The 15,467-nt window shown below is 40.4% G+C and overlaps 1 protein-coding gene across 2 annotated transcripts in view; it reads left to right on the plus strand.

Annotated features, from left to right (window-relative positions):
- The window catches only part of LOC107617867 (exocyst complex component EXO70A1), a 31,396-nt gene continuing 24,180 nt past the window's right edge, over nt 8,252-15,467 (plus strand). Inside the window, exon 1 of one of the 2 annotated variants that reach the window (XM_021110271.1) lies at nt 8,252-8,258. The gene's annotated coding sequence lies outside the window, so the exon portion shown is untranslated. Of the gene's footprint in view, nt 8,259-10,291; nt 10,297-15,467 lie in introns of those variants that run through there. The other variant, XM_021110270.1, reaches the window with a different exon arrangement.

Genomic DNA, 15,467 nt, shown 5'->3' on the forward strand with positions numbered 1-15,467 from the left:
TTAGTTTTACACTACAAAAAATACTGAAAACTGTTGGATTTATTAGTAGAATTCTTAAAAAAATTCAACAGTAATAATATTACCATTAATAAAAATCTGATAGTATAATTATAAACGTCGCCGGTAATTATTTATTGACAAAATTTAGGAATTTGACGTTATAATTAGTTACCGTCAAAATTCTTCCAATGTTAATTGCTTTTAGAGTGATCATTTTTATTTGCTAATTACCATCGAAATTTTTTTTTATAAAATTTTGATGAAAATATTATGTAATAAAATAATATTAAAAAATAAATTATTATATTATCGAATTTACCCTACGCAAAATCTGATGGTAATATTTTTTAATAAATTTTTTGATGACTTTAATCATACTCCTCACTTAGGTCTGGTCTTATTGTACTCATACATCTCGTTTTGTTGGAAAAATACCAATTGGATTTTTTTTTATTTTTATAAATAAAATAAATATGATAATTACTAAAATAAATAATTTAAAAATTATTTACCATTTTAAATTCTAGGATCTTATCTCGTTTATAGTGTAAACGAGATGACATTGCATGTATCTCGTTTAAACTGTAAACGAGATAGGACACGTCAGTTGCCACGTGGGTATCTCGTTTACACTGTAAACGAGATACTATATATCGTTTACATTGTAAATGAGATAGATACAAGACAAATTGGCAGTAGTTATAAAAAGATGTGTAACCTTTGGTATTCTCTACAAACATTTCCTATCCTTTTTCTATCTGGTTTTTCTCACGAAAATAAGGCATTAATGGTCAGTAATAGTATATACATAATTGTGCTTGTTTATCCCAATTGTCGTATGAGAAATGGGGACAACGGGGTGACCTTTGAGTGTGAGGATCTGATATTGTTTTGCACTCAGCGTTTGAATACGTTGTCGGATTTGAAGAGTTTGATATTGAGCAAGCTCGGTGGTACATAAGTGAGAGAGATCGGAAGGGTAGCGTATAGGTTGCTAGCACCCATGGGTAACGGAGTCTTCCGATTTCGGCTATTCCGACTTCAAGGGGACGAGCATGTGCAACTGATGTTCAACATCAATGGGAGGATCATGGTGGAGCAGGTAATGGAGCTTTCTGCCGAGGTGGGACATAGTGGTGGCGGTGGTTCGATACACTCGACCTATGTACAGGACGACCGACCTCTTGCACCACCGCCGATTCATGTCGCCATTCCAGTGGATGAGGCAGAGGAGGGCGAGGAGGAGTCGGACGAGGATTACGTGGCGGATAGTGCGGATAGTGATTCGTCCGATGGTGGGGATGAGGATGAGTTTGTTCCGAAGACACCTGCCCAGACCGTGGTGCGCCATGTCCTGCCGCCACCTCACCCAATATCGGCGCTATTGGCAGTGCCAAGTCACTATCACAGTCTGGATCTGGACGCCATGCATGAGAGGACTCCGTTTTCTGACACGGGTGAAGAGGATTACAACCTAGACGGCGGTGTAGAGTTTAGGGTCGACCACAGGTTCAAAAGCCGAGAGGCAGTGCTTCAGGGTGTGAAGAACTACAGTATTCGCAGGAATACGGAGTACCGGGTGATCGAATCGGACCGGTTGAAGTACCATGTGCAGTGCCGTCAAGTTGAGAGTGGGTGTATGGTATATTAAGTAGGTTTGACATATGACTGAAGCAATATTGTGTTGTTGTGTTCAGGGAGGTTCGGAGGGTTGGTGGAGCACACAGTTGTCTAGTACCCACCATGTCTCAAGACCATCGTCAGTTAGACAGCAGTCTGATCTGTAGGGTCATATTGCTGTTGATTTAGTCCAACCCCTCTGTGAGTATTCCGGTTTTGCAAGGTGCGGTGTAGGCAAGTTATCACTTCAAACCATCCTACAGGAAGGTGTGGATGGCAAAGCATAAGGAAACTGCACAAATATATGGCGATTGGGAAGAGTCATACAACAAGGTGCCCAAGCTGCTTCAAGCACTTTAGAGCTGCTTTCCTGGAACCATCTGTGACCTACGCGTCAAACCGTTCTATGATGGACACCTCTTGGTACGCGATTGCAGCATGTTCGATAAGGTATTTTGGGCTTTCTCCTCATGTGTCGAGGCCTTCAAGTATTGCAAGTCGTTCGTATCTGTAGACGGCACACATCTGTACGGTAGGTACGACGGAGTGTTGCTCATTGCGGTGGCGCAAGACGGGAACAGTAACATCCTGCCTATTGCTTTTGCCATTGTTGAGTCCGAGAGCACCGAGTCATAGTCGTTCTTCCTTAGTAATCTGAGATGCCACGTCACCCCACAAGACGACCTGCTAGTTATCTCCAACAGATCTCAGGCCATCAAGGCCGCCTTAAGCTCTGATGATAGTGGTTAGCATCCCCCAAGGGCCTTCCATGCTTACTGCATCAGACACATGGCAGCGAATTTCATTACTCAATTCAAGTCAGCCGAGGGCAAGAGATACCTCATAAACATTGCTTACAGTCCAAGCAAGGCTAGGTATGAGTGGTACATAGATGCCTTGAGAGGAGTCTCGCCGGCGATGGCGGACTGGGCGGGTTGTTTCAAGAAGGAGATTTGGCTACAACATTGCGATAGCAGGCAGCGGTTTGGTCACATGGCCACCAATCTGTCCGAGTGCATCAATGCAGTTTTGAAGGGGACATGGTACTTGCCGATTTCAGCCATTGTACGCATCACGTACGAAAGACTGCAGAAGTTCTTTGTGACAAAGGGCAGAGAGGCGTAGTCACAGTTGGTGGCTAGAAACCGCTTCTTCCAGAGACTGTTGGACGTCGTTGAGAAGAATAGAGAAGGAATATCGAAGATGCGTGTCACTCATTGTGATAGGCGGGCCTCTGTGTTTGTTGTGGAGGAGCTAGAGCCGTTCGAGGGATGGTCGCAAGGTTCCTTCCGTGTTCGGCTATCCAACGGTACGTGTGATTGTGGCTTATTCCAGTCTCTCCACTATCTGTGCTGCCACGCACTTGCCGGATGTGCCGCCGCTAGCATTGAGTGGGCCCCATATGTGCATCCAGTCTATAGGTAGGAAGCTGTGTTCAAGGTTTATGAGATAGAGTTTCCACTTATCCTTGATGAGTCGCTATGCGTGGAGTGGCATGGGACGATGCTGCGTCCTAACCCAGGCATGCGTCAGAAGGCGATTGGGAGGCCCGTGTCCTCCATATTCCGGAATGATATGGATGAGGTCGAGTGACATGAGAAGCGGTGCGGACTCTGCAGGCAGGTCGATCATTCTAGAAGGGGATGTCCTAATCAACCCACGGGAGATGCCTAGGCCGTACCATGGTCTTAGGGTTGATGTAGTTTACATCTGTCGGGATTTTCTATTGAAAATGTAACTTGTTAGTTGTATTGACTTCGAACTATTTGTAGTACGATATTCTACGATTTAGTAAGTTTCTCGTGGAATAATTTAACTTCGAAGGTAATATTTTTATGTTTTAGTAACATTTTTTGTTATTCTTGTATTTTCCGTAACGGCTAAAAATAAGGTAAACGACAATATTCATTCAGAAAGACCACCATCATGAACAACAACATACATAATTTTGGCAACACCAAAATACTAGAACAACATACATAAATACATACAAAAGTACAAAAGTACATACATATCTACATACCAACCATGGTACAGAACAATAAAAATAAATACAATACAAAATCGTAAATATCATCGCTAGTGGAGATCCTGGTAGTGGCGCCTATGTCCAATGCCACAAGGCGGAGGCTGAGCCTGGCACTGAGGTCGAGAAGGTCGAGGGTCTCCAATCGGCATCGTCGGACAGGGGGGCTCCTGCTGAGGCTGGGCCTGGTATGGCTGGAACCTTATCATCGGTGGACCTGTGGCGTACTGATGTAAATGGAGCTGAGGCTGAGAAGGTGGAGCAGACGGTGGGGTCATCTGATTTGAGGTTGGGATGAGGTCAGGTACATACCATAGTCATGGGAGGGCTGGGTTACATACTGGCTACCTGCCCGAAGACCCACCCCGTATGACGAGCCTGATGCCGGTGATATCTGGGGCATCCAAGAGGAGGTCTGCGCGAGAGCTGATGGGTGATGGTACTCCCTGATACCAACCTCCCTGCCTGTGCGGAATGACTCGGCTATACAGTCCATGGCCCCAAGCGCGGCGGTGTGAAGCTGGAATGCGTCATCAATGAGGATCTCGTCAAGCATCTCCTCCTCCTCCTGGCGTGTCCCGGACGGACCTCCCTCATACCAACCTGGCGGTGATGTGTCCCAAGCTGCCGAGACTGCTGCCCACTAGATCCAGATGATATCCACGCTCCGTGCGCCAGAGGAGGCGGAGGAGGCACACCCAGAGGTGTAGCCCCTCTGTCCTGTGGGATGTCACCGTGATCCTCCTGATGATCGTACTCCGCCTCCTTGTCAAACGCGGCATCAACCCTAACCCGACGAGGCCTGACTCTCTCGCTCCTAACCGGCTCTGCTGGTTGATGCTCTCTATGTCTTCTGTCTCTCCTAGCAGGTCGTCGGGTATCCTACCTGACCTCCCTCGCACGTCTTCGCTGATCCGGAACACCCCTCGGAAGGGCGAGATTGTCCTTGGGCTGGCTGGCAGTGGGGTGTACATCAGGGGGGCAACTCTACGAGCCTCGGGTCCTCCAAAACCTCCTAGCCGGAAAGATGCCGAGCATGACAAGCTCCACGCCACCAATCATAGTACTCTCTGGTCGGCCTGGTGTCAAACGTATGATGCACGGTGATCCTGCGACCGGGATCGAACCTCTGTCTCCATCTATCGTACCACTGCTGAAGTCGCTCTGGCCACCAAACATCCTTACCACGGCCAGTGGTGGTCAGGTACCTTTCATGAAACACAGTAGGTGTATAAATAACTATCAGTATCATAATAACAAACAAATAAAGTCATATAAGAATAAAAAAGTACTACACCAGCCATACCTGTCAAGGTTCACCGGAGTGCCTGGCACCTATTGCTCTCCATTGAACTGCCGTTTCACTCGATCAACGTGGTGAAACCGTACAATAATGAAGCAAACCAGCGGGACGGCTGACAACCAGGTCCCCCACTCCTCCTCGTCACAGAACCAGGGCAGACACAAAGTCTGCAAAGAAAGATCATCGTAGACTCTCCATGCAAACTGAAAAAAATGTCAACGACATAATTAACAATATCATATCTGTCTAACTATCGAAGATAAAATATAAAACGACACATGCAAATACCTGATTTTATTTATTTCATGACTAACCTCATCGAATCGTAACCGATCGATCGAAACCCTCCAACGCAAGACCCTAGCCTCATGCTGATCCCTACTCTGCTATTGAAATCCAACCAACCTGAGACATCCTAAGAAAATATACGTGCATATCATAAGTAACATCCCATATGAGTTGACAACAATATTTAATGCAATTACATAAATAAACTTTTGTTACCTCTCAGCCAGCGGATACTGGTAGATCCTTCTATCGGGTGGGCACCACTGAGAAAATCTCTGATAGATCCAGCTCATCAAAAGCGGAGTGCAGCCGGTGATGTCCGTGATACCCCGCTGTGCCACCGAACAAAGTGACTCGTACGTCCAGGTCAGCACAGCCGAGCCCCAGGAAAGCGCCCTACACTGTCCGAAGTCCCGTAGAAGCAGTAGCCAACGTATGTGGACCAGGTTGTTGGACTTGTCAATCATCAGATACCCTCCGATAAGTAACAGAATATAGCATCTGGCGTACTGTCGCAGGGTCTCCAGGTCGTCTGTCGGGGGCATCTGGTGCACACAATCCCGCAGCCACACAAGCTTCAGCGTGAAGGACTCCATCCTCTACGCAGCCTGCTGTGCCACCACCGGAAGCCTGGCACCCAGCAGCTGCTCCACCATAGCCACGTCTCCATACCGTACCACCTACCGAAGTCACGGAGGCACCAACGGGGTTGCCATGTGCGCGTAGGCCTAGGTTGTACACCACGCCCTGCAGGGTGATGGTGACCTCACCCCAAGGGAGATGAAACGTGTGCGTCTCTGGACGCCATCGCTCCACAAGTGTGGAAATCAGGGAATTGTCAAAAGTGAAGTCGCTGAGGGGGCACCATGTCGCCGAATCCGGTCTCATCCAGATACGAGACGATGGCGTCGGGTGGAGGAAGGGTATGACTCACTCGTCGAGGTAGTAGAAGGCGAGGCCTCTGTAGAATTATAAAAAAAATTAGCCTTATAAAGGGATGATTATCAATTTTTATTCTCCTGAATTCTTACTTTTTTTTGTTTAGTAGTTTGATCAGCTTAACATGATACACAACACATTAGACGTTAAGCAAATATTCCTATATAACCTACAACTACTTCTACTTAACAACATACTTCCATGTTTCTATCGTACACATGTCTCTAAATTACATATTCCAGTAAACAAATCCTAAATTAAAGAGTTCCAAACCAATAATTAAGTCATAACATCTTTGCACAAGCAAATAGAGTTCTAAATTCCTCCTAGAGACCTATCCCTAAACCATTTAACTACGTACTTGTCACTACAGGACTACATGAACAATGGCACCATACTAAGATCAGACAAATAGAACACAACTAATCTCGAAGTCGGCCGCCCCGACGTAATACAACGTCTCGTTCAGCCTGTTGATGTCTCCGTCGTTCCCCGCCTGACGCGCCATCACCGGATTAGTCTAAAATAGGGTAGGAAATGGTTAAAAGAGGGGAGAAAGAGGTTGGCTAAGTCAAAATGGGACCCAGAACAATGCTATAAACAACTTATACTTATAGGCGCGGACAGGCCTTATCTCGTTTACAGTGTAAACGAGATAAGGGGTGTATCTCGTTTATAGTGTAAGCGAGATACCCACTGGCAGCTGACGTGTCCTATCTCGTTTACAGTGTACGTAAACGAAAATGAGATACATGCAATGCCATCTCATTTACACTGTAAACGAGATAAGACCCTGAAATTTAAAACGGTAAATAATTTTTAAATTATTTATTTTGGTAATTATCACATTTATTTTATTTATAAAAATAAAAAATCCTATAAAGTAGACCAATCAACATATGTAAAATTTTGTTTTTGATTTTTCCATGGTTGAGAGTGGTCATTGGTTCAATGCCTGCGTCATACAAAATGGCAACAAAGATGGTAACTGTTCACATTAAATACTCAGATATATCCATCATATTCTTAAAAGTATTATAAAACAGAATTTGTAATTAGAGAGAGAAATACTTTTAATGGCTTTTGAAACATGAAAAACTATGAAGTACTTTGAAAGAGAGTGAATATATGATAAAAACAATTATTCATGTTATTGAGCATCAACTGAAAAGCATGCGTTTTAAAATAATAAGCACTTTAGAATTTTTTTAATTTAGGCAAACAAATCATTATTCTTCAATATTATTAGTTCATATAAATATAAGCACAAAGAAATGAAAATAAATATTATTAATTCATTATTAGTTCATAATAAATAACTAATTCTAGGAATATAACTGAGTCACTGATCAAATACAAAAGGACAAACTACAATATGGATGATGATTACTAAAAACAAATCCAAAAGCTAAACATAGAAATAAGCCCTTTTTCAATTTATTAGTGCTTCAAAAGTGTTCAAATAAATGTTAACATAACAAGCATCTGCAAGTCATCCAACTCATCAAATGAGAATTTTGGGACCTCTATATGACCTCCAACCCAACTTCTTCTCTCCTCTCAAATTCAATTTTCCTATTTCAATAGAAATTCAAATTGACTTCTCGATGAACAACATTTTTATAGTATTTAACATACACCAAAAAATCAAGTAATACAAAGAATAAAATTTGAAGGAGCACCAAAAGAGATTTTATAATCCTCATGAATTCTCATGATCATTACTCAGCTCAAAGCACCTAAGTAATTGAGATTCCATAGAAAAAAACAGACAATAAATAAAGTACAATACACATTTGAATAAGAGCTTAATGTCTCAATATTAAGGTATACTAGGCAAATCTTAAACTGTATGATGATCAAGAGCAATTATAAAAGTAAACTTCTATGTTATTAACATATGAATCATGGCCTAAAACTTGCACAATCGTACCTCTATAAACTTCTATGATTCTTTGCAATAATTTATAGGCTACTTGATCTTACCTAAATTGAATAGCTTCTGGAAAATATAATGCATCCATAGAATCATCTATCATCAAGTACATCATTGGGGAATAGTAGTTAAGGTGTTGGTTCTGGGTGTCTTCTTTGCAATCTCGTTACAAAAAAGTTTCATCAATTTCCTTTTGATAATCACAAAAAAGTTTAGAAATAAAACCTTAACCATACATTTCATAAAAAAAAATAAAAGTTATAATAATACCTTAAATTAACAAAAAATTCTTTAAAAAAAAAGTTGAATAAAAATTTACCTCTAGTTATAGCAGCACGGTAGTAGTGGTGCAGTGGTGAATGGGATAAGGAGTAGAATTTGTTTCAGTGAAATAGAGTTTATGGTTAGAGATCAACTGATCAACTGATCACAGCACAAGCGGATTAGAGATCAAGTGCATCAACCAATTTGATAGTGCTTTTGGACCGATCGACCATAGAGAAAATGGAACAAGCTGTCATAATTTCGCAACCTAAAGCAGTGCCTACATTTGATTGACCAACTTAGGAAGAAAATGTATGTGAAATGTCATATAATGTTGCTATTTGGTACGACATTATTCAGTTACAAGTCTAGAATCATTGTACCCCTAGAAGTATTTACCATTGTTTCGTAGTTTTCTGAGATTAAGAATATTGTTATCAAACCCGGCTCGACTCAGCTGGTTTAATCGGAAACCCAGTCACCCGGTCTCCTAACCGGGCCGAGCCACTTGTCAAACCGGACAAGCATTGGACCCGGTGAAACCCAGTTTGGCCCAACCGGGTTTCAGTAAAGCCGGTAACCTGGCCGGTTATTTTAACCCGGTTCGGATATTTTTTTTCTTAATTTCCTGCAAAGTGAACACGGCATCGTTCACGTCTTCAGGGTGTCCCCCTCCCCCCTTTTTGTTGAATGAAAGCATGTAACCTTAATCTTAATCTGAATGAAACCCCCACCCAACCTCCAGCCTCGTCTCTCTTCTCTCTTGACAGTCCCTCACCTCGTCACTCTCTCGTCTCTCCCCTCACCTTGTCAGTTGTCACTCCCAGTCTCTCACGGCCTCACCTCGTCCCATCACCTCGGTCTTCATCGCGGTCTCGTACCCTTGCGTTCACGTCGGCGATGGCAGAAGTAGATGGAACCAGTCAAGTAGCATCTACTCCCTCGGGTGGTGGTCGTTTTCTTGTGTCGCGGTCTTGGAACCAGCCAACCAGGTATACTCCCTTCGAGTTTTTTGACCCTGTTCTTTCATCAGTTCAGCGTCAATTTCGGTGAAATTAGAATTGTTGTTGAATATGAACAAATTTTAATTAGAATTGTTGTTGAATCTGGTGGTTATTGTTGTTGTATTTGATTTTTTAGAGTTGTTATTGAACCTGAGCAAAGGTGAAATTAGAATTGTTTAGCAAATTTTAATTAGAATTGTTTGTTGAATTTGGTGGTTGTTGTTATTGTATTTGGTTTTTTTAGAGTTATTGAACTTGAGCAAATTTTAGAATTGTTATTGAATCTGGTGGTTGTTGCTGGTATATTTGGTTTTTAGAGTTGTTGAACTTGAGCAAATTTTAATTAGAATTGTTGAATCTAGTGGTTGTTGTTGTTGTATTTAATTTTTTAGAATTGTTACTGAACCTGAGTAAATTCTTTTGTTGTTGGATAACGTCATTGAGTTGAATTTTTTTGTTAGATAACAGAGTTGAATACTTGAATAGTTAATAAATTTGTTGTTGATTATCATCAGTGAACTTTGGTGGTTGTTGCTATGTTGCTTAAAGATTCACTTAGTAATATATTTTGTTGCTGAAAATCTTTTGTTTCTTTTGCTAGAATTTAAAAAATGTCTTCATCTCTCAAACACCATCAGAAACGCCACTATATCAAGAACAAGCATCATCAGCAACTCCTGATCTTAGATTACAAATTTTATATGCTTAAAAATTGATATTAGATTATTAATGTTTGTAAAGATTTGCATTTTAAGTTTTAAGATATTATTTTAATTTTATTTATATAATTTTATATTTTTAATTATGATCGGGTTAATCGGGTGAATCAGTGATCCACCGGTTGAACCAATAACCCGGTGACCCAGTCATATGACCAGTTCGGTTCTGATAACTATGATTAAGAAATTTGGTTGGGGTTCTTCATGCCTTGCATAGATGTATCGATCATTATGTCGGACAACAAAGTATGATTGCAAGGACATGGATGACTCTCTGACGTTGCTTCTTGTGTGGGCCTGGATACGGATGCCGTCAATAGGGTCTTTGTTGGTAGATACTAGCTTTTCACTCGTTTGCAGGTAAAATTTAAATAAGATGTAAATTTAATTATTTTTTCTGTAATAAGTACTTTCTAATATGAACATTATGTATTAGGTGGAATGCTTATCAACTCACCACAGATCAATATAGAAATTGGACAACCTCTAACTTCAGAAGAAGGTTGTATGATCTTTCTCTGGACGTGTTTTGTCATTTGTACTTTTACTTATATTGAATTAAATTGATGATTGCATATATATACCTTTGAACTTTGATATATTTTTATAGTTTGTGTAGGATGCATTCAATCCCAACCGGATTGCGCCTCGGATTATTCTACTTGAGATCAACATTGGTGCAGATCTCTGGAATACAATTGTGCCTCTAATATGTTTTGAGGTCGTGGAGTGGCATCCGAATGATAGGGTGAAAAGGCAGTTTGGCTTTTATCAAGACCTCCAAGAGAACCAATGAAATATGGAGCATCCCATAACATATTGCTAACCGGTTCAAAAAACAAGAATTGGAGAGTAGAACATGAGAAATAGATCTCACAATGGACAAATAGTTCTGCATGCATCATAAATGGTCAATATGTCGAGAATTATCAACCGTTCGACCAGTACGTAGACTGGTACATTTGGAAATTTGGTGATCACTTACGGCTCTTCGAGCACACAGAGTAGCAACTCCCATAGCAAGAGCAACAACCACGGCAACAATCACAGCAACAACAACCACAATAACAACCACTATATCCACTACCATATCCATATCCACCATATCCAGACCCACAATCACAGCAACAACCATATCCACTGCCATATCCATATCCAGCATACACGCAAACATATTCACAATCAGTTATACTGCATACTCACCTCCATATCCACCATACACACAGGCATATTCACATCCATCCCCACAGCCTGAAACACAACTTGTTATACTTTTATATTCACAATTATACCCACCACCGTACACACAAGCATATTCACAACCATCCTCATAATCTTCCATACAGCCATACGACCATCCCTCTACCATGTGCGACAAATACATATTGTCATAGCCACCGCAATATAAACTATCACAATTACTGTACCCAATAGGATAAGATGAAGAATAATATAGACACATTCTGGATTTGGTTTAAGATATGGAGTCATCTCAGTGGGTGAATGATTTATTCTCTACCCAAGACCCTCTACAAGTGGCCTAATCGAATTAACATGAGAACATACCAATGCCTTAAGTTATTCCCAAAATGATTATGTTTGGACTTGAGACATTGACACTTACTCATGTTGATCCTGTTAGGCCACCTATGGAGGGTCTTGGGTAGAGAATAAATCATTCACCCATTGAGATGAGTTTGGACCTTGAACTCAATCTATAATGTGTCTATATTGTTTTTCATCTTGTCCAATTGTGTCCAGTAATTGTGACAGTTCATATTGTGGTGATTTTGACAGTATGTATTCATCGCACATGGTGGAGGACTAACCATATGGCTGTATGGAAGGTTGTGGAGATGGTTGTGAATATGCCTGTGTGTACGGTGGTGGGTATGGTTGTGAGTATCATGGTATAACAAGTTGTATTTTAGGTTGTAGAAATGGATATGAATATGACTTTGTGTATGGTGGTGGATTTGAATGTGAGTGTGGCGGTATAACTAGTTGTGAATATACACGTGTCTACAATGGGTACGGATATAGCGGTGGGTATAGTTGTTGCTGTAATGGTAGGTATGGATATAGTGGATATGGATATGGTGGATATGGATATGATGGTTGTTGCTACTTATTCATACCTCAAGCCGAGCTACATGATCTGGGTTAATCGAAGACAAGAACGACCGACTTCGCATAAAGGTTGGTCGACACCGACCTCTCCCTAAAGAGCTCGGCCAACATCTCCACAGAGGCCCAAGCAAGCCCAAATAAAGGGACGCAGCCCACTTCAAAGGCGGCTGGCCTAAAAGATAGGTGACCTCGCTCAAAGATAAGATAAAGATAATTAACTTATCTCAAAGAAAGGTCACTGAACACTACTATAAATACACTGGAGCCCCCAGGTATAACTCACATTCTGATTCTCCACAAAAAACCTGCCTAAAGCACGTGCTAACTTAAGCATCAGAGTCTCTTATAGGTACCACCACCCTCCGGTGATCAAGGATCAGCAGCACCACCAGATTCAGCAAGTCGGACACAACCGCTCCAGCCACAACAGCAGATCTCATCCAAGATCGACCTTCAATTTCAGGTAACCCTTGAAACACTACTGTAGTTGTTGCTTTGGTTGTTAATATGGTTATTGCTTTCGTTATAGGGATTGCTGCTTTGCATGCTCGGAGAGCCACAAGTAATCACCAAATTTACAGATGTACCAATCTATGTATTGGTCAGATGGTTAATAGTTCTCAACTTGTTCACCTTTTAAGACGCACATAGAACTGTTTGTCCATTGCGAGATCTATTTCTCATGTTTTACTCTCGAATTCTTATTTTTTGAATTGGTCAGCAGTATGTTATGGATGCTCCAAGTTTTATTGGTTTTTCTGGGAGTCTTGATAAAAGCCAAATTGTCTTTTCAAACTATCAGTTGGATATCACTCCACAACTTCAAAACATATTAGAAGCAAATTTGTACTCTATAAATTTCGTTGATCTCAAGTGGAATAATATGAGACACAATCCGATTGAGACACAAACTGTAAAAACATATCAAAACTCAAAGGTATATATGTGCATTCATCAATTTAATTCAATATAAGTAAAAGTACAAATGACAAAACATGTCCGGAGAGAGATCATCTAACCTTCACCTGACATTAGAGGTTGTCCAATTTCTATATTGATCTGTGGTGGGTTGATAATCATTTCACCTGACAATAATATTATTATTAGAAAGTATTTACTACAGAAAAAATAATTAAATCAATATTTAAATTTTACTTGCAAGCGAGTGGAAAGCTAGTATCTACTAACAAAGGCCCTATTGATGACATCTGTATCCAGGCCCACACAAGAAGCAACATTAGAGGACCAACCATGTCCTTACAATCATACATCGATGCCCGACAGAATGCTCGATACATATGTGCAAGGCATGCAGAACCCCAAGTAAACTTCTTAATATCAGAAAAAGGGTTAAGTACGATTTTGGTCCCTAAGGTAGGGGCTGAAAATTTTTTTCGTCCCCGACCTTTTTTTTTTTGGCTACAAAATGGTTCAAAAAGTTTAACTTAGTTTTAAAATCATTCTTTTTACCAAAATTTTTATTTTTATTTCCAAACTACCCCTAACTAAAAAGATATAAACAAAAAACAAAAAAAAGGGTTAAAAGGAATCACGCTTTCGGGAGGGGGGTCAGGGAAGAAGAGGGGAAGGGAAGGTGGGGAAAGGAAGGGGAATCCTCGCTGCCGCCACTGCTCTTTGTCGTTCAGTCCTCGCCGCTAGATCTTGCCGCCAGATCTCGTTGCTGCTCCTCTTCCTTGCTCGACGTCGACGCCAGCAGATCCAAGAGGGTGGATGTCGCACGCCGCTCGCCATTTTTGCTGCTCCTCCTCGCTCAGTCGCCAGTCGTCGTTGCTCCTCGCCGGCCATTTCTTCTCCTCGGCCGTTTTTGCTCCTCGCCATTTCTGCTACTCGCTGTTTCTGTTATTTATGTTGTAGAATTTGTTTGATTTGTGGATTTGTTGATTTTGTTAATTACATTGATTTCTGATTATACTCCTCGCCGTTTGTTGATTTTGTTAATTTCTACTGATTATGTTTCTAATTTCATTTTGCTTCTGGTTCTGCCGTTTTGGTTTTGTTTCTAATTCAATTTCATTCTGCTTCTGCTTCTGGTTGTTTGTGCTTCTGGTTTTGGTTTTGCTTCTAATTCCATTGTTTCTGCTTCTGCTTGTGGTTGCTTTTTTTTAATGTTTATTACATTGTTGCATTGTTGTTGTTACTGATGCTTCGATGAAGATGATGATGGTGGTGGGTTCTAGTTCAGCTTCAACTTCTGTTCTGTTTTTTTGTTGATTTTGGGGAAGAAAGAGGAAGGGTATTTTCGTTCGAATGATGATTTTAAAACTAAATTAAACCTTTGGGATCATTTTGTAGCAAAAAAAAAGGCCGGGAACGAAAAAAAAATTTTAGCCGCTACCTTAAGGACCAAAATTGTACTTAACCCTTTCAGAAAACTAGTGAAGCAACGGCAAATACCTCGAGTGCACGGTGATTCCAGACTTCTCACTAAATAATGTCGTAACAAATAGCAACATCATGTGATATTTCACATACATTTTCTTACTCACTTGGTTAGTCAAATGTAGGTTCCGTTTTAGATTGCGAAACCATGACAGTTTGATTCCGCTTCCTCTATGGTCGTTTGGCCTAGGAACATTACCAAATTGATTGATGAATTCGATTTCTAAACTGCTTGTGATGTGATCACTTGATTCAGTCACCGAAAAACCATGAGTCCAGAGTCCAAAAATCATGGCTACATCCTCCAACATAATCGTGCACTCACCATGTAGAAGATAACCTTTCAATTTGGGCATTTATAGTCATGTTCTGAGTTATAATCCTCTTAATTTGAGATATATGATAAAATCCACGCTTTCTTAGTTGTTCCTCCATCCCAATATCGTATAAATCTATTTGGTTTAAGTGTCTATTATACAAATTTTTTGTACTCTGAAAATAAAAATCATAATTAACAGTCAACCAATTAACAACTACTATAACTAAAAATATAAATTAATATTCATATTAATTACTAACTACTCAATTTAGTAACAACTATAATCAATAATTATTAAATTACTATAAACTCTAATAATTGTTAATTATTAACCATTATTGTAAATACAAAAATTAATTACATATACAAGATACCAAAGATATTCTATAATATGGTTCTTAGTTCGTGTGGGTCACATTTTTTCATCAGCATCTTTTTTAAACTCTACAATAAAAAAATATACAAATAATTAATAATAACTCTTTTCTATTTATTAATGATTAATTTTTTATAATCAAT

This window comes from Arachis ipaensis, chromosome B09, assembly GCF_000816755.2.
Source record: "Arachis ipaensis cultivar K30076 chromosome B09, Araip1.1, whole genome shotgun sequence".
Taxonomy (NCBI): Eukaryota; Viridiplantae; Streptophyta; class Magnoliopsida; order Fabales; family Fabaceae; genus Arachis; species Arachis ipaensis.